At 37.0% G+C, this 27,883-nt stretch overlaps 1 long non-coding RNA gene across 4 annotated transcripts in view; it reads left to right on the top strand.

Annotated features, from left to right (window-relative positions):
- The window catches only part of LOC148186375 (uncharacterized), an 88,848-nt gene that overhangs the window by 41,822 nt on the left and 19,143 nt on the right, over positions 1-27,883 (top strand). For 2 of the 4 annotated variants that reach the window (XR_015775034.1, XR_015775037.1), the window contains 6 exons: positions 1,501-2,602; positions 2,790-2,844; positions 4,824-4,888; positions 7,963-8,010; positions 8,369-8,482; positions 18,837-19,499. This is a non-coding gene — a long non-coding RNA (uncharacterized LOC148186375). Of the gene's footprint in view, positions 1-1,500; positions 2,603-2,789; positions 2,845-4,823; positions 4,889-7,962; positions 8,011-8,368; positions 8,483-18,836; positions 19,500-27,883 lie in introns of those variants that run through there. The other 2 variants (XR_015775035.1, XR_015775036.1) reach the window with 2 other exon arrangements.

Genomic DNA, 27,883 nt, shown 5'->3' with positions numbered 1-27,883 from the left:
ATTTATGATTGTAGGTTAATCACCATGGCTTATTTTATTTTGTGTCTATTGATTAAAACAAAACAAAAACCAAATTAAACAATGAAATGAATACTAATGATAAGTTAAGAACTACATTTCAGATAAAAGCTGAATTTCATTGTCATAGAGAAGGAAAAACTGTGTGAATAATTGTGTTTCTGGTCTCAAAAAACAGTACATCATCCTAGTGTGTCAACGACAAACTTCCTGTTAAGTTTTAGGTTAGTTTTAGTTCAGTTTATTTGCGCACAATTAAAAACTGCATAAAATCCTGATTGATTTTATATTATTTTTTAAAGGGTCATACAAATGCCCTCCCTCAACATGAAAAATGCAAATAAAAAAAAAAACAAAGCAAAAAAAGAAAAACCCCTAAATTAAAATAATACAGAAAAATACAACAGATGATAAATGATAACAAAGAGCACACCGAGCAGAAAAAGTAACAGCCTTATTCCGATAAAAATCAAGAAGTACAAAGAACACAATACAAAGTGTTAAGGTAAAAACTCTTGTGCGTTTTATATGTGTCTTGAGTGTTGTGCAGCTAAAATAAGGACATTCTGTGGAATTTAAAAAAAAATATGAATAAATCAAATAAACAGCATGCAAGATTTAATTGCTATATTCATAGCATTTTGCATGGTCAGATTACAAAGTCAAGTTAAATGCAAATGATGCAATAACACCAAGAATAACACCAAGATGAAACATTTGTTTCTCCATGTCAACAGTATGAGTTGGAATTGTGTAGAGATAAAAAATCTGTGTGACACTGTCATAAAAAGCCTAGCAGCAGGTGCGTAGGTACATATGGAGTATGTCCTCCCGCACTTCTCATATAGGGTTCAGTAGGGTTCAGCTAAAGACGGCAGATGCAGAAAACACACCTCGAAAATACGCACACAGAAACATGTCCCCGGAAACCCATCACCAAGAAGGAGGCCACAATAAGGAAGAGACAAACACAGAAGTAGCTGAGGCAAGAATACCGAACTGAATATGACTATGTAGCGATATGTTTAGCTTTTTGAACATTTTCAGGACTTTGGTGTTTGCACAGTGTAAAAAGTATTCATTTTTTGTGCATTTTTTTTAATCCCGACCTGAGGCTTGTTTACTGGCAGTCCTATGCCGTTTTGAGCAACCACCTTGCCAGTCCCACATACGATGTGCTTTATCTAACGTTAACTTAGTAAGTAACATACAGATAATGATAAACTATACTATACTAATACTATTCATTTAAAGGAATATAGAAAGTTTAAGTTGAAATAGTTGAAATTTATTTTGAGTTACTGACAGTGTCATGTGATTTAGTAGTTCATCTGAGTGATGTGTACATTTAAACATTGATACCTTCACTATTACCACTTTTTTAAAGTAATTATGAATTTTGAATATCAAATCTAATTATGTAAATGATAATAAAATTACTCTCATGCTATCATAATAATAGACTGTTTATTGGTGCCACAGGTGACTGACGAGAGGCAACTATTGAAGCACTGCATGATAAAGAATCTTCATGAAGAACAACAACCAAAGCTGGAGCAAACTAAGGACAAACTCAGAAGAGCCCTGAAATTAGAAGATTTTTCTCTTTTTTTTTTAAAAAGCTTCTTAACTCAAGTTTTAACATCCAGAGTTTACTGACAAAATTCACAATGTCTTGTGCTGTTATATCCCAGGAAAGCAGGATATTGTAGTTGCAGTTGTGCCACCACAGATAATTGGTGTTAAAACAAATAAAGAATAGAGTACCATGCTGCTAAAACTGTTGACTTGCACTCCTTTTTAAATGTATTTATCTAGAAAGAAATGCTCTGGTTTAAAATGTTTTTGCATATCTGTCAAAAACATTATAGACATAAATGGTTTAGCTGTAAAGACTACCCTCCTTTTGTATTTTGTATTTGTATTTGTATTTTAAAAACACTGATTTTATAACATACTTTACAAATACTGAAGATCTAAAACTGAACAATTGTAAATTGGAAAAAAACACCTAAATTTTCAGTTTTATTTCATCTGTTAGCAGACCCTGGAGGTTTCATTTTTGTTACATTTGTTATTTTCTTTTTATGCAAGATAAATCCTGAAATTATCGAATGTTATTGTGTTTAACGTTTTCAATAAAGTTTGAGAGGTGGAAAATAATACATCCATGGGGAAAAGGCATGGATGTCTTATAATACATCCAAGCTTATAATGAAAACTGCAGTTGCTCTCTTCCTGTAGTGGGCGTGGTTGCAATGAAATGGGCGTGGTTATGAAATATACTTCCTTATAATACATCCACGGTATATACTCATACCAGCCCCTGTCCCGCGGACGTTTTACAACCGTTCAATTCTTTTGTAACATGTAGTGCTTCGTTTTTCCGAGCGGATATGAAACGCATCACGAATGGGCGGCGACTTACACGCGCTGTCTCGCTTGCTGTGATCACATGACACAGTTGAGACGTGCGCGCGCAGCACTGCTTTGAACTGCCGGTATTAAGTACTACAAACAATGTGCGGCAAATCAACCAGCAAGAGTCAAAAATACCTTTCACTCCTTCTTCAAAACAAACCGTGTGAGTTGAGTAATGCTGTTGATAATGTTCGCTAAATGATGTCAAATAATAAGGTGCCAATAAAGCTCCGTGAACAAGAACACTGACGTTATTGTTACCTGTAGCTAGCTAGCTAGCTTCATGCTAGGACCACACCACCTGTGTGCTCACAATTGCTTTGCACATATTTTTTTCATCTGTGCTACAGAAGAAAGATCAGGAAGGAGAACATGGACCAGAAGGCAACACTGACTGTCATGCAGGTAGTTATTAAACTGTAGAGGATCAGCAACACAGCTATTATAGACTTTGTTTCTTTTTATTTATTTTCAGTTATTGTTTATGTTTTTACTCAGGTTCAAAAGAAATATAGAGCTGAAATCTAGTTTAGTTGACTGACATGGATGTTTAAAGATGTAGCTTTTATTTAATTTTAAACAGATGTTTTTGTTTATTTATTTATTATTTATTTGTAGGTATTATTTGTCCACTATATTATTGGTGTTTTTTTAAGGTTTAGGCCCAGTCATTTAACTTTTCCTTGATTTATTTTGCACATTTCACAGAATATGCTAAAGATTTTCTGTGCTGTCGTACTTAACTAAATTATCGAATGCATCTTGATGATGATGACGCTCATGTTCAGTGCTGTGTCACTTTCTGTTTTCACAGCCTTAAATTTTGTGGCTTATTACGCTGTTATCCTGTCGCTTCCATGCCATTTAGTGTGCTATTGACTTGACATAACTGCTATTACGCATGATGTTTTTCTGAACTTTTCATGTTCAGTGTTGGCACCTAACTATTTGGTTACTTACCCTGTAGATGCTTGAGGGTCATTCTGTGTCAACTCAACCAGAGCTTAGCAGCTTAAACTTTTGATTTTAATAGTATATGATTTTGATCATTTTAAAGAACTTGAGTCGGTCCCCGGGTGCCATACTGTGGCTGTTTGTAGTTATTTGGTTTGTTAGCCGCTAAGGAGAGGATGATAAATCACTCAATAAAAGTTGGCTTATTCCTAATCAATCTGTACCCTTCACTTCTGAAATGATGGCTACACCCCTGCCCATCAGCATTGATCTAATTGAGATGTTATGGATATTCAGAAATGAGGGTCAAACAATGTTTCCATCTATGGGCACCTGGAGCTGTACCACTAAATGCAAGTTGAAGGGCTTGGAGATTAGTGAGCAAAGCCATAATGTATAGTGGGTTCTGAAAACATGCGTGTGACATGTGTAAACTATTTTGTTGAGTTTTTTCTCGGCAAAATGCTCTGAGTAATTTAAGTTGGTCTTCTACTGTGAAAAGAAAACAAAGGAATCCGTGAAGCAGTAATGCGCTGTCGTGATGGTGTGATAAATAATAAAGTGTTAGCATCTACACTGATGCTGCTTCAGGTCACAGAGCCTCTGTGTTTACTATGTTGGCATCCAGCTATTCGTCGTCCTTCAGACCAAGTTAGACGATAGCTGAATCCCCCAGTGAGTTAGCTAGCACAGCTGTTAGCACAGGTGTTCAGGGTGAATATTCGCGAGTTGCAAAAAAATATTCCAAGAACTCCTCAGTGACCATATGGGAGGAGCCATAGATTGTGTGTAAACATCGACGACCTGTCCCCACTTACCCCTGCTATGTTTAAGTGAAGCTAAAATATCCTGGATATGGCTGCTGCCATCTTGCACTGGTGATGTCATTCAGAGCCAGAGTCTGTGCTGTAGATCTTTACTGTGGGGGCATTATTGCCAAAACATCCGTCTGACCAGTCACAAGCAACTCCATTGAACGTGAGTGCGTGGATTGGCTGACACAGCTGTCAATCATGGCACGAAATCCCTTTTTTCTGTAGAATTGAATAATATTAAAACCAAACTTATCTTAGAAACAATCACTTGACGAAACATCAGGCAGATGAGAACTACCTTCAGTGACAGAATCATCTTTGGGAAACATTTATTTGGTGTGTACTTTGAGTTTTTAGTTTGGTCTTTGTCCTTTTGACTAACATGGAGGGGTGGGGTTTATGACCTACACTGCAGTCAGACACCAGAGGGTGACTAAGATAGAAAAGCTCCTCTTTTGGGGAGCTGTCTTGGTGTCCATCTTTATATACAGTCTATGGGATGAATGTACGTGAAAATTCACATTGCATTTTGTGTGAACATGCCAGAACTCCAGTGGCTGACACTAAAATGCAAAGGGCCCTAACTATAGCCATTGTCTGCTGTATCTGTTCTAGGCTTCATTGTGGACTCTGTGGAAGATGACCTGCTCCATATGTTGATGAAAATGGCTCATTCCAAAGTAAGAAAAACACAACAGTTATTATATTTAAGTAATTATACATGAAAGAAAACATTTATTATCCATATTCCATTTCTGACAATACATCTTGTCCCATGTTCCCTCTAGATTCTTATGAATTTGCCTTAGATATGTTCATATAAAACCATTAAATTAAACAATTATGTAATGTTATGAACAAAAAAAATTAAGTTAGGCATAAGCTATATTGGCCAGCCCTCCCTCACTGTCAGTAACTTTTTTTCCCTGTAGGAAACTTATTTTGCACCACAGCTTAAATGCACAGATTTAATTATTGTATTTGTTGTCCACATTTTACTCATCACTGTCTGGCTGAACCGTAATCCTTTTCCCCACCAGACATCAGTCCTTTATCTGCAACACCCAAGATAATCCTCTAGCTTGCACACACACACACACACACACACATGCACACACACACACACACACACACATGCACACACACATAAAGAGAGTCATCGTCTTTCTTTTTATTTGAAGGGATTTGTTTTTTAGTGGGGTGTTTTTGGTATTCAGTGACTGGGCTCGGCGGCGGGCTGGAGACAGGTCGTGGTCAGTGTACCGGAACAGTGTGGACTCAACATCTGCAGCAAGGTGCCCACGGGCCCTTCTTAACCTTCTCCATCACCCCACACAGGAATGAGAGCAATTGGATGAGAAGTGTCAGAGCGGATCGGCTGTAGGGGCATCGTGTGCGCAAAGGCTCAGGTGGTTCTGGGAGTGGAGACCAGTAATAACAGAGGGAGAGATGGCACAGGGAGAAACTGAAGAAAAAAAGGATTGTGTTCAGTCATTTTTTTTTAGTGCTGTCTTGATGCCCCCCTGCTACTCACCTGATACTTTCATCATCGATGTAGCACTCAGTGTGTATTTATGTGAAAGAAAACGTGGAAAATGGGTTAGAAGTTCAAAGCAGAGAGACGTCACAAACAGAACTCTCCCTCTTTGAAATGAGCATGCACTGTGTCTTTGTAATGAGGGGAGTAGTCTGCGGGGACTCGTGGATCCTCTGAAGTGCCAGCAGGGTCAGCTCAGCTCCTTTGTCATCGATGAATGCTCTCTGCTGGAATTAGAAAAGTCTCCTTGCCGCTCCCTTGTGTGCAATGCCTTTCTTACTTATTTTCTGAAAAGCCTGAGTAAGATCCCTCAGGCTGGCTGATAGCACTTGTGGTGCTCTTTTCAGTCCAACAAGTATGAATATCCTCTGTGGAGTTTTAGTCAGGATGAATTCTCTGTCAAGCAGTGAGTCAATCGATGTGGTCCAGGGAGCCGTGGTGAAGAGGCACCACGGCTGCAGTTTTACCGGTGAGAGCTACTTGATGCAAATTTGAGTGCTGACAAACAGGAAATAGAGGGCTTGTCATTGCTTTCTCTTTGACATTTCCACAAATGAAGTGGTAATCCTCAGATCCCATAATTAAATGTGGTGACATTCGTGCATTGAAGTGATGATTGGGGTTATTCCTGCATGTCCTTGAGACAACTTGAAAATCTTGGTCTTATAATTAACTGTCAGTTTGTAAACATACTCATTACTGTCAGTCACACTGAAGCAATTGTGATAATTACCCTTTTAAATGACTAAAAGATAAGTTAAGTCATTTTTAGATTCCGATTTTTAGTCCCTCTAGTCTTAAAGATCACTATTAATCTGCTAGCTAGAACCTAAGCAAAGGTTAGCTAGCTAATAAAGCTAGCATTGGGCTGGATCTGACATGGCTGCTTTGTAACTGATAAAGTAATTTGCAAACCAGCCCTGGGATTATGGATGAATAACTTGACCTTATCTATACTATCTATACTCATTACAGAGTACCTCAGGAATGAGTCCTAAAACCTGTGAATGAGTTTCTAGGCCCCTCTGGGTTTTTGGTTAGATGCCCATTTTGTTCAGTGATATAAAAATAAGTCAGCAAATACTTCACTCATGTGTCTTAAAAAAGACAGTTGCTAACATATGTCATGCCAAACATGACTTAACAGCGTTGTTGTGGGGGCAACATTAAGTTTACTTCTTGCCATGGCAGTTAGGCTTCCAAACTCCGTCGGGTTCATTTGTAAAGATGACCTTGCCGAACAAAACATGTTAGTATCATAAATATATTTTTGCTGCAGAGTTTATTTCCTGCGATAATCCACTGGAAAAATCCCATTGGCCTTTTGACGAGGGAACTGGGGTGATGCAAACTTCTGCATCAGCCTAGATGCTCTCAGTGTTTCCTCCGGGCTTTTCTTATTTCAGCACGAGGGTCCACTGAAAATGATGTGCGGCACAGAATTTTTGATTGAGGTCACTAAATTTAAAGAATTTATTGTTTACCGAACCAAGACTGAGACAAAAATTAGGTGATGCACCTTGCTGTTCTTCCAATTCGATCCCCACCACTCAGACATTATACCTCATTAAACCCCTCAAGTTCCCTTGTATAAAAGTCAATGTTTTTTTTTAAGGGATTGGTTAAAAACCTGAAATAAGGCCTGTGGTTAACACAAAGAGACTTTCACATTTTGTTCTATGTCATAAAATTTGAGGTGATGACATTCTGTAGTCTCATTTGGCCAGCTGTTTGCAACCACATTTTTTAAGACACATTAACGCTTCAAATCTCAGGGATCTAATAAAAACCTGTTCAAAAACATTTGAGACGAGGGATCTGGAGAGGCTGAAATGTGTACGATTTAATTTCCAGATGTATCACTGGGAACTTTTAAAGGATGAAAATAACAAGTTAATATGTTCACTGCAGAAGCATTTTTATCTTAAATTTTTCTAATTTTGATTCTCTGAAACGAATACCGAATAATTTGCCTTCTAGCGTGAACTTGCATGAATCTCTAGTATCAAATAAAATTCCTCTGGTTTTATTCATTCATTTTCACAGTGTGCTATTTCTCATTGCTTGACAGAAAAGTAAACACAGCAGTTTTTACAAACTGTGCCTCTTTAAAACTTTCTTGAAGAGAAAGGAATACTTCTTTAAAGGGCATTTGACATTTTGTGGAGTATTTCTCTCTCATAGTGCTTTCCATTTCTCTCTCTGTCTCATTCACAGAGAAGGATAAGGTGCAAGCAGCTCACTTCCACGTCACGTGCATGCAAGGTAACAACATTTGATGCTGGTTTCATATCACAACTGAGAGACAATAACACAGTGAGATTAATCATAGCATAATTGACCTAAGCTGTCAATATATGAAAGACTGCAGTTGTTTAAAAAAAAAAAGAAGACATTTCTAGTCCCCACAGCAACTTTCAGATCACATTGTAGAAGTGGCACAGCAGAGTTCTGTACCACCTGACGATCCTCCAGTGCACGTAGTAATACTTGATGAGCTGGTCAGAGGTCGATTCATGACATGTACCTGTTGTAGTCAATCATAGCATCAGGTACTGTGACAACCTTCCTCCATCTTCTAGTCTCCTGGTTCTTTACATCTCTCATCACTGTTTTACCACAGAGCAGCTTATGAATGGTGGAGCATACCAACGCCTGACCTGTATCCATCTGTTTGTTGAACGACGGCTCCTTCTTCCCTGGTCCATTTGATGGGACCCCTGGTGCTTCTTTTTTGGTGAGTGCATTATGTGTTGTTCATTTAAACCTCACTGTATAGTATGTCCTTCAAATAACTATTAAAATGTCATGCTATAATATTTTGTCCAAAAAATGATAAAAACCTCATCATATAGTATATTATTCACAAAATCTATAAATAAAATCACACTACAGTTTGTTGCTTAAAAAAATCATGAAAACGTTATAGTATAGTTTGTCGTTCAAGAAAACCCATAAAAATGCCATAGTAAATCTATCTTTAATTACATGGTAAAAACATCATACTACAAAAAAATTGCCAAAAGCATCATAATGTAGAACGTCATTCAAAAAAAATTATAAAAATGTCATAGTAGAGTATAATGCTCAAAAAATCATAAAAACCATATTGTAAATCATAGTAGTTAAACGTGTTTGTCTCTTAAAAAAATCATAAATACATTGTAGTATACTATGTCCACCATACTATAGTATGGTGTTCAAAACAATCACGAAAATGTCAAAAGTATTGTCTTCAGAAAAAAAAAAACACACACAGATCATAGTATATGTCAATCAAAAAATCTTAAAAACATCATAGTATAGTATAGTCCAAAAAATTATAAAAATATCATAATAAAGTATGTCATCCAAAATTTGATCAAAACGTCACAATATAGTATGTCGTCCGAAAATTGATCCAAACGTCATAGTATGGTATGTCCACCAAAAATCCATTAAAATGTCATAGTATTGTCTGTCGTCCAAAAATTGATCAAAATGTCATGGTATAGTACGTTGTCCAAAAACTGATCAAAACGTCATGGTTCGTCGTTCAAAAATTAAACAAAACGTCATAGTATGGTATGTTGTCAAAAGATTGATCAAAACGTCATAGTATATGTCATCCAAAAATTGATCAAAAGGTCATAGTATAGTATGTTGTCCAAAAATTGAGCAAAACATCACTGTACACTATGTTGTCTAAAAACTGATCAAAACATCATTCTATAGTATGTTGTTCAAAGATTAATCAAAATGTCATGGAATGGTATGTTGTCCAAAGACTGATCAAAACGTCATACTATAGTATGTTGTTCAAAAATTGATCAAAACAGCATAGTATAGTATGTCCTCCAAAAACTGATCAAAACCTCATGGCACAGTATGTCGTCCAAAATTTTATGAAAACTACAAAGTATAGCGTGTCATCCAAAAATTGAAATATGAAAATGTCATAGTATAGTATGTTGTCCAAAAATTAATCAAAATGTCATAGTATGGAAGGTTGTCCAAAGTTTGATCAAAATGTCGTAGTAGATTATGTCGTTCAAAAATTGATCAAAAAGTCATAGTATAGCATGTTGTTCAAAACTTGATCAAAACATCATGGTATTGTACGCATATTGTTCAAAAATTGATCAAAAAGTCATGGTGTGGTATGTTGTCCTGAAACTGATTAAAACGTCTTACTATAGTTTGGTGTTTAAAAATTGATGAAGTACTCATGGTTCAGTATGTCGTCCAAAAATGTCATAGTATAGTATGTCCTCCAAAAATTGAGCAAAACATCACTGTACACTATGTTGTCCAAAAATTGATGTAAACGTCATAGTATAGAATGACATCCAAGTACTTATCAAAACGTCATAGTACAGATTAAAAAACCTCACAGTATATTATGTTGTTAAAAAAAATAATCAAAATCTCATGGAATGGTATGTTGTCCAAAGACTGATCAAAACATCATAGTATAGTATGTTGTCCAAAAATTGAGCAAAACATCACTGTACACTATGTTGTCTAAAAACTGATCAAAACATCATTCTATAGTATGTTGTTCAAAGATTAATCAAAATCTCATGGAATGGTATGTTGTGCCAAAGACTGGTTAAAACATCATACTATAGTATGTCGTTCAAAAATTGATCAAAACATTATAGTATAGTATGTCGTCCAAAAATTTACCAAGATGTCATAGAATAGCATGTCATTCAAAAATTGATCAAAATGTCATCGGAAATGTTGTCCAAACATATATCAAAACATCATAGTACAGTATGTCGTCCAAAAAGTGATCAAAATGTTAGTTTCTCATGTTGTCCAAAAAATTATCAAAACGTCATAGTTTTGTATGTCGTCTAAAAATTGATCAGTCATATATCAAAAAAAATTATTGTAACTTCATATTATAGTATGTAGTGCAAAAACTGATTAAAACGTCACAGTACAACATGTCATCCAAAAATTGAGCAAAATGTCATAGTATAGCATGTCGTTCAAAACTTGATCAAAACATGGTATGGTACGTATATCGTCCAGAAACTGATCAAAATGTCATAGTGTGATATGTTGTCAAGAAATTGATCAAAACGTCTTACAATAGTATGTCATTCGCGATAATACAGTATGTCCAAATACTAGTACAGTATGTCATCAAAAAAAGTATAGTATAGTATGTCATCAAAAAAAAGTTTCAAAATGTCATTGGATAGTATGTTGTTCAAAAATTGATCAAAACAGTATGTTGTTTAAAAAACCATAAAAACGACGTGATAGTATACTATATCGTTCAACAATAGATCAAAAATTCATAGTGTAGTATGTCGTCTGAAAATTACCCAAAATGTCATAGTATAGTATTGTTATGCCCAACTTACTCAAGAGTATACCAAAGAAGGGAGAACCAGACAGTAACAATTTAAATCATCAAAAAAGTTTATTAAAGGTAAAAACAACAAAAAGCAAACTAAGATGTAGGTCATAATCAGTGGTGAGGTGTGTGTGTTGGATGCATTAAGTGTGTGATACCAACTTAAATAATAAGGAAACAGAGTTTTGATTATAAAGCCTGGTGGCAGGTGAGGTGAATCCCATACAACGAGGTGGGTGCAGCCAATCCGATATGAGATCCTGAAAGATGGAGCACACACAAGTAAAAAAGAAACTGGTTAGTGTCAAATTCAAATTCATTTATTTGCCATATGCAAGTTAACACACAGTCAGCAATGCAATGAAATGTTATGGATGAGAAGAACCAGTCAACTCACTATTCAAAACAATAAAAACAGATGTATTTATGTACATGTGCAAGGTCCAGAATGTAAACATTAACAAGTTCTTAAGTGTGTGTGCATAGATTTGTGTGTGGCAAATATGGGGTTAATGCAGTGCCTCAACCAGTTTATGTTGAGTTATCGAGCCTGAAAGCCTGATGGTTAAACCTGTCTTTCAGTCTTTTGGTGCGTGAAGTCGGGCTCCTGTAACATCTGCCAGATGTTAGCAGGCAGAAAAGTCTGTGTGCTAGATGGCTGCGGTCCTTGATAATGCTGCGTGCCTTTCCCAGACACCGGCTGCGGAGAATGTCCGAGATGGAGGGGAGACTGTTTCCAGTGATGTACTGTGCTGTCGGCAACACACTCTGTAGTGTTTTCTGGCTGTGTCTGGAGCAGTTCCCGTGCCACGCTCCAAAAAATCATGAAAACGTCATTGCGTTGTATGTTGCCCAAAAAATGTATCAACACGTCATAGTGTATGTCATCCAAAAGTTGATCAAAACGTCATAGTGTATAATGTTGTTCAACATTCTACACTTTGGCTCAGCACAATATTTGTATGCGTTTTTCAGCTGTTTTTGGGACATATCAGATTTGACATTTTTCGCCGTGTAGCATTTTCAGTCGTTTTTCCCACTTACCATATGATGGTGTTTTGGGCAGTTTTTGCAAAATTCTATGCTATGGCGTGTCCCATTAGCTATTTTATGGGGTTTGCAGCTGTTTTTGGGAAATGTTAGATTTTGACATTTTTAGCCATACTATAGTTTAGTATTTTTCGTTGTTTTTTCAACATGGCATGTAATGATGTTTTGGGCCGTTTTCAGAACAATCAATGTTATGGCGTGTCTTGCAAGGCTATTTCATGTGGTTTTTAGCTGTTTTTGGGACAAGTCAGATTTTCACATTTTTAGCTATACTATAGTATGGCATTTTCATCTGTGTTTTCAACATGGCATATTGTGGTGTTTTGGGCCGTCTTTGCAAAATTCTGATATGGCTTGTCTCGGCACACAAAGTTATGCTGTTTTCAGCTATTTTTGGGACATGTCAGATTTTGACATTTTTCACAATTCAATAGTATGGCATTTTCTGCCATTTTTTGCCATACCGTATACTGGTGTTTTGGACCATTTTTGCAACATTCTATGCTATGGTGTATCACGACAGTGTTAGTTATGAGGAGTTCAGCTGTTTTTGGGACATGTCAAATTTTGACACTTCTGGCAATACTATAGTATGGCATTTTTGGTCGGTTTTTCAACATGGCATATTATGGTGTTTTTGGCTGGTTTTGCAACCTTATATACTGTGGTGTATCTCTGCGCTCTATTTTATGCGGCGTTCAGCTGATTTTGGGACGTGTCAGATTTTAGCCATACTATTGCAGGGCATATTTAGCCATTTTTTCAACATCCTATATTTTGCTGTTTGAGCCATTTTGGCAACATTCTATCCTATAGCATGTTTTGGCTAATTCATGCTGTTTTCAGCTGTTTTGGGGACATGTCAGATTTTGACATTATTTGCCATTCTATAGCATTGCATTTTCAGTCATTTTTTGATGGATCATATTATGGTGTTTGGGGCAGTATTCACAACATTCTATGCTATGGTGTGTCTCAGCACTCTATTTTTTCAGTTTTTAGTGAGTTTTTGGGACTTGTCAGGTTTTGATATTTTTCTCCAGGGTGTACCCCGCCTTCTACCCGATTACAGCTGTGATTGGCTCCAGCCCCCCCGCGACCCTTACGAGGACAAGCGGTTAGAGAAAATGACTGACTGACTGACTATAGTATGGCATTTTCGGTTGTTGTTTTTAGCGTGCCATATTATGGTGTGTTGGGCCGTTTTTGCAACAATCTATGCTATGGCGTCTCTAGGCACACTATTTTATGCTGTTTTGAGGTGTTTTCAGCTGTTTTTGGGACATGTCAGTTTTGACATTTTTGCCATACTATAGCCTTGCCTTTTTGGTCATTTTTTCAACATATATAATTTGGCTGTTTTTGGCCATTTTTGCAACATTCTGTGCTATGGCGTCTCTAGGCACACTATTTTATGCTGTTCTGAAGCGTTTTCAGCTGTTTTTGGGACATGTCATTTTTGACATTTTTGCCATACTATAGCCTTGCCTTTTCGGTCATTTTTTTCAACATGCATTATTTTGGTGCTTTTGGCCATTTTTGCAACAATCTATTCTATGGCGTGTCTAGACACACTATTTTATGTTGTTCTGAGGTATTTTGAGCTGTTTTTGGGACATGTCATTTTTGATATTTTTTCCATACTATAGCCTTGCCTTTTCGGTGATTTTTTTCGACATGCATTATTTTGGTGTTTTTGGCCGTTTTTTCAACATTCTACACTATGGCATCTCTAGACACACTATGTTTTGCTGTTTTGAGGTTTTTTCAGCTGTTTTTGGGAATTGTCAGTTTTGACATTTTTTGCCATACTATAGCCTTGCCTTTTCGGTCATTTTTTCAACATACATTATTTGGCTGTTTTTTGCCATTTTTGAGACATTCTATTCAATGACGTGTCTAGGCACACTATTTAATGCTGTTTTGAGGTATTTTGAGCTGTTTTTGGGACATGTCATTTTTGACATTTTTTGCCATACTATAGCCTTGCCTTTTTGGTCATTTTTTCAACATGCATTATTTTGGTGTTTTTGGCCATTTTTGCAACATTCTATGCTATGGTGTGTCTAGGCACACTATTTTATGCTGTTCTGAAGCGTTTTCAGCTGTTTTTGGGACCTGTCATTTTTGACTTTTTTTGCCATACTATAGCCTTGCCTTTTTGGGTCATTTTTTTAGCATGCATTATTTTTGGTGTTTTTGGCCATTTTTGCAACATTCTATGCTATGGCGTCTCTACACACACTATTTTATGCTGTTTTGAGGTGTTTTCAGCTGTTTTGGGGACATGTCATTTTTGACATTTTTGCCATACTATAGCCTTGCCTTTTTGGTCATTTTTTCAACATGCATTATTTTGGTGTTTTTGGCCATTTTTGCAACAATCTATGCTATGGTGTCTCTAGGCACACTATTTTATGCTGTTCTGAGGTGTTTTCAGCTGTTTTTGGGACATGTCAGTTTTGACATTTTTTTCCATACTATAGCCTTGCCTTTTCGGTCATTTTTTCAACATGCATTATTTTGGTGTTTTTGGCCATTTTTGCAACGTTCTATGCTATGGCGTCTCTAGGCACACTATTTTATGCTGTTCTGAGGTGTTTTCAGCTGTTTTTGGGACATGTCATTTTTGACATTTTTTGCCATACTATAGCCTTGCCTTTTCGGTCATTTTTTCAACATGCATTATTTTGGTGTTTTTGGCCATTTTTGCAACGTTCTATGCTATGGCGTCTCTAGGCACACTATTTTATGCTGTTCTGAGGTGTTTTCAGCTGTTTTTGGCACATGTCATTTTTGACATTTTTTGCCATACTATAGCCTTGCCTTTTTTTGTCATTTTTTCAACATGCATTATTTTGGTGTTTTTGACCGTTTTTGCAACGTTCTATACTATGGCATCTCTAGACACACTATGTTTTGCTGTTTTGAGGTGTTTTCAGCTGTTTTTGGCACATGTCATTTTTGACATTTTTTGCCATACTATAGCCTTGCCTTTTCGGTCATTTTTTCAACATGCATTATTTTGGTGTTTTTGACCGTTTTTGCAACATTCTATGCCATGGCGTGTCTAGGAACACTATTTTATGCTTTTTTGAGGTGTTTTCAGCTGTTTTTGGGACATGTCATTTTTGACATTTTTTGCCATACTATAGCCTTGCCTTTTTGGTCATTTTTTCAACATGCATTATTTTGGTGGTTTTGGCCATTTTTGCAACAATCTATGCTATGGTGTCTCTAGGCACACTATTTTATGCTGTTCTGAGGTGTTTTCAGCTGTTTTTGGGACATGTCATTTTTGACATTTTTTGCCATACTATAGCCTTGCCTTTTCGGTCATTTTTTCAACATGCATTATTTTGGTGTTTTTGGCCATTTTTGCAACATTCTATGCTATGGTGTAGCCTGGCACACTATTTCATACTGTTTTGAGGTGTTTTCAGCTCTTTTTGGGACATGTCATTTTTGACATTTTTTGCCATACTATAGCCTTGCCTTTTTGGTCATTTTTTCAACATGCATTATTTTGGTGGTTTTGACCGTTTTTGCAACAATCTATGCTATGGTGTGTCTAGGCACACTATTTAATGCTGTTCTGAGGTGTTTTCAGCTGTTTTTGGCACATGTCATTTTTGACATTTTTTGCCATACTATAGCCTTGCCTTTTCGGTGATTTTTTCGACATGCATTATTTTGGTGTTTTGGGCCTTTTTTGCAACATTCTATGCCATGGCGTGTCTAGGAACACTATTTTATGCTGTTTTGAGGTGTTTTCAGCTGTTTTTGGGACATGTCATTTTTGACATTTTTTGCCATACTATAGCCTTGCCTTTTCGGTCATTTTTTCAACATGCATTATTTTGGTGTTTTTGACCGTTTTTGCAACAATCTATGCTATGGTGTGTCTAGGCACACTATTTAATGCTGTTCTGAGGTGTTTTCAGCTGTTTTTGGCACATGTCATTTTTGACATTTTTTGCCATACTATAGCCTTGCCTTTTTTTGTCATTTTTTCAACATGCATTATTTTGGTGTTTTTGACCGTTTTTGCAACATTCTATGCTATGGCATCTCTAGGCACACTATTTTATGCTGTTTTGAGGTGTTTTCAGCTGTTTTTGGGACATGTCATTTTTGACATTTTTTGCCATACTATAGCCTTGCCTTTTTGGTCATTTTTTCAACATGCATTATTTTGGTGGTTTTGGCCATTTTTGCAACAATCTATGCTATGGTGTCTCTAGGCACACTATTTTATGCTGTTCTGAGGTGTTTTCAGCTGTTTTTGGGACATGTCATTTTTGACATTTTTTGCCATACTATAGCCTTGCCTTTTTGGTCATTTTTTCAACATGCATTATTTTGGTGTTTTTGACCGTTTTTGCAACAATCTATGCTATGGTGTGTCTAGGCACACTATTTAATGCTGTTCTGAGGTGTTTTCAGCTGTTTTTGGGACATGTCAGTTTTGACATTTTTTTCCATACTATAGCCTTGCCTTTTCGGTGATTTTTTCGACATGCATTATTTTGGTGTTTTGGGCCTTTTTTGCAACATTCTATGCCATGGTGTGTCTAGGAACACTATTTTATGCTGTTTTGAGGTGTTTTCAGCTGTTTTGGGGACATGTCATTTTTGACATTTTTTGCCATGCTATAGCCTTGCCTTTTCGGTGATTTTTTCGACATGCATTATTTTGGTGTTTTGGGCCTTTTTTGCAACATTCTATGCCATGGTGTGTCTAGGAACACTATTTTCTGCTGTTCTGAGGTGTTTTCAGCTGTTTTTGGGACATGTCATTTTTGACATTTTTTGCCATACTATAGCCTTGCCTTTTCGGTCATTTTTTCAACATGCATTATTTTGGCGTTTTTCGACGTTTTTGCAACAATTTATGCTATGGTGTGTCTAGGCACACTATTTAATGCTGTTCTGAGGTGTTTTCAGCTGTTTTTGGCACATGTCATTTTTGACATTTTTTGCCATACTATAGCCTTGCCTTTTCGGTCATTTTTTCAACATGCATTATTTTGGTGTTTTTGACCGTTTTTGCAACATTCTATGCTATGGTGTGTCTAGACACACTATTTTATGCTGTTCTGAAGCGTTTTCAGCTGTTTTTGGCACATGTCATTTTTGACATTTTTTGCCATACTATAGCCTTGCCTTTTCGGTCATTTTTTCAACATGCATTATTTTGGTGTTTTGACCGTTTTTGCAACATTCTATGCTATGGTGTGTCTAGGCACACTATTTTATGCTGTTCTGAAGCGTTTTCAGCTGTTTTTGGGACATGTCTGTTTTGACATTTTTGCCATACTATAGCCTTGCCTTTTCGGTGATTTTTTCGACATGCATTATTTTGGTGTTTTGGTCCTTTTTTGCAACATTCTATGCCATGGCGTGTCTAGGAACACTATTTTATGCTGTTTTGAGGTGTTTTCAGCTGTTTTTGGGACATGTCATTTTTGACATTTTTGCCATACTATAGCCTTGCCTTTTTGGTCATTTTTTCAACATGCATTATTTTGGTGTTTTTGGCCATTTTTGCAACATTCTATGCTATGGTGTGTCTAGGCACACTATTTTATGCTGTTTTGAGGTGTTTTCAGCTGTTTTTGGGACATGTCATTTTTGACATTTTTTGCCATACTATAGCCTTGCCTTTTTGGTCATTTTTTCAACATGCATTATTATTGTGTTTTGGGCCGGTTTTGCAACATTCTATGCTATGGTGTGTCTAGACACACTATTTTATGCTGTTCTGAAGCGTTTTCAGCTGTTTTGGGGACATGTCATTTTTGACATTTTTTGCCATACTATAGCCTTGCCTTTTCGGTCATTTTTTCAACATGCAATATTTTGGTGTTTTTGACCGTTTTTGCAAGAATCTATGCTATGGTGTGTCTAGGCACACTATTTTATGCTGTTCTGAGGTGTTTTCAGCTGTTTTTGGCACATGTCAATTTGACATTTTTTGCCATACTATAGCCTTGCCTTTTCGGTCATTTTTTTCAACATGCATTGTTTTGGCGTTTTTGGATGTTTTTGCAACAATCTATGCTATGGTGTGTCTAGGCACACTATTTTATTCTGTTCTGAGGTGTTTTCAGCTGTTTTTGGGACATGTCAGTTTTGACATTTTTTGCCATACTATAGCCTTGCCTTTTTGGTCATTTTTTCAACATGCATTATTTTTGTGTTTTTGACCGTTTTTGCAACATTCTATGCTATGGCGTCTCCAGGTACACTATTTTATGCTGTTTTGAGATGTTTTGAGCTGTTTTTGGGACATGTCATTTTTGACATTTTTTGCCATACTATAGCCTTGCCTTTTAGGTAATTTTTTCAACATGCATTATTTTGGTGTTTTTGACCGTTTTTGCAACATTCTATGCTATGGCGTCTCTAGGCACACTTTTTTATGCTGTTCTGAGATGTTTTCAGCTGTTTTTGGGACATGTTTTTGGCCATTTCTGCTATGGTGTGTTTTAGGTTCTTCATTGAGCGTTTATCCTTTTCTGGAGCACAAGTTCTTTGTGTTTTAGTTGAACTGATACACTGAGCTCCTTTTCCTTCTCTTTCTCCCTCCATCTGATGGACACTCATGTCTGTTTACTGCATTACGCTGACTGCATGACTCTAACCTTTTGTCTCTTTGGACCATTCTTGCTTCCTTGTCTCCTAGTTTTCCAGTATCCTGGCAACAACCTTGGCTGCGCTTGATCGTGGTGATAACTGTGGTGATGCTGTGATGTTGCCCTTGGTCGTGCTCGTGCTGTCGCTGCACTGATACTGTACCCCCCGCTTACCCTGACTATGGCCTTGGATTTGCCACTGCTGTGGTCCTGCCTGATGCAATGTCTGTGTTGTGGGTCCTAGCTGCGCCGATGCAGTAATCGGGCTTGATGCAACCCTCAACTGCCTTTATTATGAGCCACGTCTCCACTATCAATATACGCATGGAACTCTTATCAACACACATAATATTATCATAGAGTGTATTTAATAATTTTAGACCTATCATTATTGTAATATGACATGCATCTGTTTCCATCCCTCTCCCCCCTCCCTCTCTCCCTCTCCCTCTTTCTTTCCCTCTCTCTTTCTCTTTCCTTTTCGTCATGATTGGATTTCAACTGTTATTTACAATATCTATTGCTCTTCTGTCCGTCCTGGAAGAGAGACCCTCGTCATCCTCTGACGCTCTTCCTGAGCCACCCCCCCGTTACAGAGATTCCTCAGGTGATGTGAGGATCTAAGGGGAGAGGTATATCTTACGCTGTAAAGCCTTCTGAGGCAAACTGTGTTTTGTAAAACAGGCTTTATGAATAAAATTGACTTGACTTGACTTGACTTTTCAATGATTTTTTCAACATGCATTATTATGGTTTTTTTTGGACATTTTTGCAACATTCTATGCCTTTTTGTTCATTTTTTTAACATGCATTATTTTGGTGTTTTTGGCCATTTTTGCAACGTTCTGTGCTATGGTGTCTCTAGACACACTATTTTATGCTGTTCTGAGATGTTTTCAGCTGTTTTTGGCAAATGTCATTTTTGACATTTTTTGCCATACTATAGCCTTGCCTTTTCGGTCATTTTTTCAACATGCATTATTTTGGTGTTTTGGGCGTTTTGCAACGTTCTATGCTATGGCGTCTCTAGACACACTATTTTATGCTGTTCTGAGGTGTTTTCAGCTGTTTTTGGGACATGTCATTTTTGACATTTTTTGCCATACTATAGCCTTGCCTTTTCGGTCATTTTTTCAATATGCATTATTTTGGTGTTTTTGGCCATTTTTGCAACGTTCTATGCTATGGCGTCTCTACACACACTATTTTATGCTGTTTTGAGGTGTTTTCAGCTGTTTTTGGGACATGTCATTTTTGACATTTTTTGCCATACTATAGCCTTGCCTTTTTGGTCATTTTTTCAACATGCATTATTTTGGTGTTTTGGGCGTTTTGCAACGTTCTATGCTATGGTGTGTCTAGGCACACTATTTTATGCTGTTCTGAGGTGTTTTCAGCTGTTTCTGGCACATGTCATTTTTGACATTTTTTGCCATACTATAGCCTTGCCTTTTCGGTCATTTTTTCAACATGCATTATTTTGGTGTTTTTGGACGTTTTTGCAACGTTCTATGCTATGGCATCTCTAGGCACACTATTTTATGCTGTTCTGAGGTGTTTTCAGCTGTTTCTGGCACATGTCATTTTTGACATTTTTTGCCATACTATAGCCTTGCCTTTTCGGTCATTTTTTCAACATGCATTATTTTTGTGTTTTGGGCCATTTTTGCAACGTTCTATGCTATGGCGTCTCTAGACACACTATTTTATGCTGTTTTGAGGTGTTTTCAGCTGTTTTTGGCACATGTCATTTTTGACATTTTTTGCCATACTATAGCCTTGCCTTTTCGGTCATTTTTTCAACATGCTATATTTTGGTGTTTTTGGCCATTTTTGCAACGTACTATGATATGGCATGTCTCTACACACTATTTTATGCTGTTTTGAGGTGTTTTCAGCAGTTTTTGAGACATGTCATATTTTAACTTTTTTGTCATACTATAGCCTTGCCTTTTCGGTCATTTTTCAACATGCATTATTTTGGTGTTTTTGGACGTTTTTGCAACGTTCTATGCTATGGCGTCTCTAGGCACACTATTTTATGCTGTTCTGAGGTGTTTTCAGCTGTTTCTGGCACATGTCATTTTTGACATTTTTTGCCATACTATAGCCTTGCCTTTTCGGTCATTTTTTCAACATGCATTATTTTGATGTTTTTGGACGTTTTTGCAACGTTCTATGCTATGGCGTCTCTACACACACTATTTTATGCTGTTCTGAGGTGTTTTCAGGTATTTCTGGCACATGTCATTTTGACATTTTGCCATACTATAGCCTTGCCTTTTCGGTCATTTTTTCAACATGCATTATTTTGGTGTTTTTGGCCATTTTTGCAACGTTCTATGCTATGGCGTCTCTAGACACACTATTTAATGCTGTTCTGAGATGTTTTCAGCTGTTTTTGGCACATGTCATTTTTGACATTTTTTGCCATACTATAGCCTTGCCTTTTCGGTCATTTTTTCAATATGCATTATTTTGGTGGTTTTGGCCATTTTTGCAACGTTCTATGCTGTGGCGTCTCTACACACACTATTTTATGCTGTTTTGAGGTGTTTTCAGCTGTTTTTGGGACATGTCATTTTTGACATTTTTTGCCATACTATAGCCTTGCCTTTTTGGTCATTTTTTCAACATGCATTATTTTGGTGTTTTTGGACGTTTTTGCAACGTTCTATGCTATGGCGTCTCTAGGCACACTATTTTATGCTGTTCTGAGGTGTTTTCAGCTGTTTTTGGGACATGTCATTTTTGACATTTTTTGCCATACTATAGCCTTGCCTTTTCGGTCATTTTTTCAATATGCATTATTTTGGTGGTTTTGGCCATTTTTGCAACGTTCTATGCTATGGCGTCTCTACACACACTATTTTATGCTGTTTTGAGGTGTTTTCAGCTGTTTTTGGGACATGTCATTTTTGACATTTTTTGCCATACTATAGCCTTGCCTTTTTGGTCATTTTTTCAACATGCATTATTTTGGTGTTTTTGGCCATTTTTGCAACGTTCTATGCTGTGGCGTCTCTAGTCACACTATTTTATGCTGTTCTGAGGTGTTTTCAGGTATTTCTGGCACATGTCATTTTTGACATTTTTTGCCATACTATAGCCTTGCCTTTTCGGTCATTTTTTCAACATGCATTATTTTGGTGTTTTTGGACGTTTTTGCAACGTTCTATGCTATGGCGTCTCTAGGCACACTATTTTATGCTGTTCTGAGGTGTTTTCAGCTGTTTCTGGCACATGTCATTTTTGACATTTTTTGCCATACTATAGCCTTGCCTTTTCGGTCATTTTTTCAACATGCATTATTTTGATGTTTTTGGACGTTTTTGCAACGTTCTATGCTATGGCGTCTCTACACACACTATTTTATGCTGTTCTGAGGTGTTTTCAGGTATTTCTGGCACATGTCATTTTTGACATTTTTTGCCATACTATAGCCTTGCCTTTTTGGTCATTTTTTCAACATGCATTATTTTGGTGTTTTTGGCCATTTTTGCAACGTTCTATGCTATGGCGTCTCTAGACACACTATTTAATGCTGTTCTGAGATGTTTTCAGCTGTTTTGGCACATGTCATTTTGACATTTTTGCCATACTATAGCCTTGCCTTTTCGGTCATTTTTCAATATGCATTATTTTGGTGGTTTTGGCCATTTTGCAACGTTCTATGCTATGTATGTCTCTACACACACTATTTTATGCTGTTTTGAGGTGTTTTCAGCTGTTTTTGGGACATGTCATTTTTGACATTTTTTGCCATACTATAGCCTTGCCTTTTTGGTCATTTTTTCAACATGCATTATTTTGGTGTTTTTGGACGTTTTTGCAACGTTCTATGCTATGGCGTCTCTAGGCACACTATTTTATGCTGTTCTGAGGTGTTTTCAGCTGTTTTTGGGACATGTCATTTTTGACATTTTTTGCCATACTATAGCCTTGCCTTTTCGGTCATTTTTTCAATATGCATTATTTTGGTGGTTTTGGCCATTTTTGCAACGTTCTATGCTATGGCGTCTCTACACACACTATATTTATGCTGTTTTGAGGTGTTTTCAGCTGTTTTTGGGACATGTCATTTTTGACATTTTTTGCCATACTATAGCCTTGCCTTTTTGGTCATTTTTTCAACATGCATTATTTTGGTGTTTTTGGCCATTTTTGCAACGTTCTATGCTATGGCGTCTCTAGGCACACTATTTTATGCTGTTCTGAGGTGTTTTCAGCTGTTTCTGGCACATGTCATTTTTGACATTTTTTGCCATACTATAGCCTTGCCTTTTCGGTCATTTTTTCAGCATGCATTATTTTGGTATTTTGGGCCGGTTTTGCAACGTTCTATGCTAGCGCGTCTCTAGGCACACTATTTTATGCTGTTCTGAGGTGTTTTCAGCTGTTTCTGGCACATGTCATTTTTGACATTTTTTGCCATACTATAGCCTTGCCTTTTCGGTCATTTTTTCAACATGCATTATTTTGGTGTTTTTGGCCGGTTTTGCAACGTTCTATGCTATGGTCTCTACACACACTATTTTATGCTGTTCTGAGGTGTTTTCAGCTGTTTTTGGGACATGTCATTTTGACATTTTTGCCATACTATAGCCTTGCCTTTTGGTCATTTTTTCAACATGCATTATTTTGGTGTTTTGGCCATTTTGCAACGTTCTATGCTATGGTGTCTCTAGACACACTATTTAATGCTGTTCTGAGGTGTTTTCAGCTGTTTTTTGGCACATGTCATTTTTGACATTTTTTGCCATACTATAGCCTTGCCTTTTCGGTCATTTTTTCAACATGCATTATTTTGGTGTTTTTGGCCATTTTTGCAACGTTCTATGCTATGGCGTCTCTAGGCACACTATTTTATGCTGTTCTGAGGTGTTTTCAGCTGTTTTTGGGACCTGTCATTTTTGACATTTTTTGCCATACTATAGCCTTGCCTTTTTGGTCATTTTTTCAAAATGCATTATTTTGGTGTTTTTGGACGTTTTTGCAACGTTCTATGCTATGGCGTCTCTAGGCACACTATTTTATGCTTTTCTGAGGTGTTTTCAGCTGTTTTTGGGACATGTCATTTTTGACATTTTTTGCCATACTATAGCCTTGCCTTTTCGGTCATTTTTTCGATATGCATTATTTTGGTGGTTTTGGCCATTTTTGCAACGTTCTATGCTATGGTGTGTCTCTACACACACTATTTTATGCTGTTTTGAGGTGTTTTCAGCTGTTTTTGGGACATGTCATTTTGACATTTTTGCCATACTATAGCCTTGCCTTTTCGGTCATTTTTCAACATGCATTATTTTGGTGTTTTTGGACGTTTTTGCAACGTTCTACGCTATGGCGTCTCTAGGCACACTATTTTATGCTGTTCTGAGGTGTTTTCAGCTGTTTCTGGCACATGTCATTTTTGACATTTTTTGCCATACTATAGCCTTGCCTTTTTGGTCATTTTTTCAACATGCATTATTTTGGTGTTTTGGGCCGGTTTTGCAACGTTCTATGCTATGGCGTCTCTAGGCACACTATTTTATGCTTTTCTGAGGTGTTTTCAGCTGTTTTTGGGACATGTCATTTTTGACATTTTTTGCCATACTATAGCCTTGCCTTTTCGGTCATTTTTTCAACATGCATTATTTTGGTGTTTTTGGCCATTTTTGCAACGTTCTATGCTATGGCGTCTCTACACACACTATTTTATGCTGTTTTGAGGTGTTTTCAGCTGTTTTTGGGCACATGTCATTTTTGACATTTTTGCCATACTATAGCCTTGCCTTTTTGGTCATTTTTTCAACATGCATAATTTTGGTGTTTTTGGCCATTTTTACAACGTTCTATGCTATGGTGTGTCTAGGCACACTATTTAATGCTGTTCTGAGGTGTTGTCAGCTGTTTTTGGCACATGTCATTTTTGACATTTTTTGACATACTATAGCCTTGCCTTTTCGGTCATTTTTTCAGCATGCATTATTTTGGTATTTTGGGCCGGTTTTGCAACGTTCTATGCTAGCGCGTCTCTAGGCACACTATTTTATGCTGTTCTGAGGTGTTTTCAGCTGTTTTTGGCACATGTCATTTTGACATTTTTGCCATACTATAGCCTTGCCTTTTTGGTCATTTTTTCTACATGCATTATTTTGATGTTTTTGGACGTTTTTGCAACGTTCTATGCTATGGCGTCTCTACACACACTATTTTATGCTGTTTTGAGGTGTTTTCAGCTGTTTTTGGGACATGTCATTTTTGACATTTTTTGCCATACTATAGCCTTGCCTTTTTGGTCATTTTTCAACATGCATTATTTTGGTGTTTTTGGCCATTTTGCAACGTTCTATGCTATGGTGTGTCTAGGCACACTATTTAATGCTGTTCTGAGGTGTTTTCAGCTGTTTTTGGGACATGTCATTTTTGACATTTTTTGCCATACTATAGCCTTGCCTTTTCGGTCATTTTTTCAACATGCATTATTTTGGTGTTTTTGGACGTTTTTGCAACGTTCTATGCTATGGCATCTCTAGGCACACTATTTTATGCTGTTCTGAGGTGTTTTCAGCTGTTTCTGGCACATGTCATTTTTGACATTTTTTGCCATACTATAGCCTTGCCTTTTCGGTCATTTTTCAACATGCATTATTTTGATGTTTTTGGACGTTTTTGCAACGTTTCTATGCTATGGCGTCTCTACACACTATTTTATGCTGTTTTGAGGTGTTTTCAGCTGTTTTTGGGACATGTCATTTTTGACATTTTTTGCCATACTATAGCCTTGCCTTTTTGGTCATTTTTTCAACATGCATTATTTTGGTGTTTTTGGCCATTTTTGCAACGTTCTATGCTATGGTGTGTCTTGGCACACTATTTAATGCTGTTCTGAGGTGTTTTCAGCTGTTTTTGGGACATGTCATTTTTGACATTTTTTGCCATACTATAGCCTTGCCTTTTCGGTCATTTTTCAACATGCATTATTTTGGTGTTTTTGGACGTTTTTGCAACGTTCTATGCTATGGCGTCTCTAGGCACACTATTTTATGCTGTTCTGAGGTGTTTTCAGCTGTTTCTGGCACATGTCATTTTTGACATTTTTTGCCATACTATAGCCTTGCCTTTTCGGTCATTTTTTCAACATGCATTATTTTGATGTTTTTGGACGTTTTTGCAACGTTCTATGCTATGGCGTCTCTACACACACTATTTTATGCTGTTTTGAGGTGTTTTCAGCTGTTTTTGGGACATGTCATTTTTGACATTTTTTGCCATACTATAGCCTTGCCTTTTTGGTCATTTTTTCAACATGCATTATTTTGGTGTTTTTGGCCATTTTGCAACGTTCTATGCTATGGTGTGTCTTGGCACACTATTTAATGCTGTTCTGAGGTGTTTTCAGCTGTTTTTGGGACATGTCATTTTTGACATTTTTTGCCATACTATAGCCTTGCCTTTTCGGTCATTTTTTCAACATGCATTATTTTGGTGTTTTTGGACGTTTTTGCAACGTTCTATGCTATGGCGTCTCTAGGCACACTATTTTATGCTGTTCTGAGGTGTTTTCAGCTGTTTCTGGCACATGTCATGTTTGACATTTTTGCCATACTATAGCCTTGCCTTTTCGGTCATTTTTTCAACATGCATTATTTTGATGTTTTTGGACGTTTTTGCAACGTTCTATGCTATGGCGTCTCTACACACACTATTTTATGCTGTTTTGAGGTGTTTTCAGCTGTTTTTGGGACATGTCATTTTTGACATTTTTTGCCATACTATAGCCTTGCCTTTTTGGTCATTTTTTCAACATGCATTATTTTGGTGTTTTTGGCCATTTTTGCAACGTTCTATGCTATGGCGTCTCTAGACACACTATTTAATGCTGTTCTGAGATGTTTTCAGCTGTTTTTGGCACATGTCATTTTTGACATTTTTTGCCATACTATAGCCTTGCCTTTTCGGTCATTTTTTCAACATGCATTATTTTGGTGTTTTTGGCCGTTTTGCAACGTTCTATGCTATGGCGTCTCTAGGCACACTATTTTATGCTGTTCTGAGGTGTTTTCAGCTGTTTTTGGGACATGTCATTTTTGACATTTTTTGCCATACTATAGCCTTGCCTTTTCGGTCATTTTTTCAACATGCATTATTTTGATGTTTTTGGACGTTTTTGCAACGTTCTATGCTATGGCGTCTCTACACACTATTTTATGCTGTTTTGAGGTGTTTTCAGCTGTTTTGGGACATGTCATTTTTGACATTTTTGCCATACTATAGCCTTGCCTTTTGGTCATTTTTCAACATGCATTATTTTGGTGTTTTGGCCATTTTTGCAACGTTCTATGCTATGGTGCCTCTTGGCACACTATTTTATGCTGTTCTGAGGTGTTTTCAGCTGTTTTGGGACATGTCATTTTTGACATTTTTGCCATACTATAGCCTTGCCTTTTTGGTCATTTTTTCAACATGCATTATTTTGGTGTTTTTGGACGTTTTGCAACGTTCTATGCTATGGCGTCTCTAGGCACACTATTTTATGCTGTTCTGAGGTGTTTTCAGCTGTTTCTGGCACATGTCATTTTGACATTTTTGCCATACTATAGCCTTGCCTTTTCGGTCATTTTTTCAACATGCATTATTTTGATGTTTTTGGATTTTTTGCAACGTTCTATGCTATGGCGTCTCTACACACACTATTTTATGCTGTTCTGAGGTGTTTTCAGCTGTTTTTGGGACATGTCATTTTTGACATTTTTTGCCATACTATAGCCTTGCCTTTTTGGTCATTTTTTCAACATGCATTATTTTGGTGTTTTTGGCCATTTTTACAACGTTCTATGCTATGGTGTGTCTAGGCACACTATTTCATGCTGTTCTGAGGTGTTTTCAGCTGTTTTTGGGACATGTCATTTTGACATTTTTGCCATACTATAGCCTTGCCTTTTCGGTCATTTTTCAACATGCATTATTTTGGTGTTTTTGGCCATTTTGCAACGTTCTATGCTATGGCGTCTCTAGGCACACTATTTTATGCTGTTCTGAGGTGTTTTCAGCTGTTTTTGGGACATGTCATTTTGACATTTTTGCCATACTATAGCCTTGCCTTTTCGGT

This window comes from Plectropomus leopardus, chromosome 19 (genome assembly GCF_026936395.1).
Source record: "Plectropomus leopardus strain MGB_pleo_1.0 chromosome 19, ASM2693639v1, whole genome shotgun sequence".
NCBI lineage: Eukaryota > Metazoa > Chordata > Actinopteri > Perciformes > Serranidae > Plectropomus > Plectropomus leopardus.
Note: the sequence above shows the minus strand (reverse complement) of the source record. Positions and strands in the feature narration are given on the sequence as shown.